The following is a 417-nucleotide window of genomic DNA, read 5'->3' on the forward strand; positions in this document are numbered from 1 at the left end:
TATATGTAGCTAGGAATATGAAGGCAATGGGAACAATAAGCAGATATACAATGGTTTTCTCTTCTCACAGATGTATGAAGGCAAGACTAACAAGTCAACAATGATGAGCATCAGTTTAAGTCTTTCATGATTTCATGATTTATTTTGGTGTTGTATCTTCAAAGAAAGGGTGAAGACCTACTGTACCTCTTATTGAAACACCTAAACTAGCACTTTATTCCCTGTATATTAAAAAAACAACCCAGAACAGAGTTTAGGTTGATGATATCCTAAGTCTTTAACCTAGTGAACCTGTGTTAATGTATTCATCGACAGAGACATCGTGTCGTAAATGTAATGTAAATGTTATCACATACTCAGACACCTACATTATCCTATGGCCAGTCAAAGTTATGTCCAGATACTAAAATCTTCAGA

This window comes from Tachysurus fulvidraco, chromosome 24, assembly GCF_022655615.1.
Source record: "Tachysurus fulvidraco isolate hzauxx_2018 chromosome 24, HZAU_PFXX_2.0, whole genome shotgun sequence".
NCBI classification, from domain to species: Eukaryota; Metazoa; Chordata; class Actinopteri; order Siluriformes; family Bagridae; genus Tachysurus; species Tachysurus fulvidraco.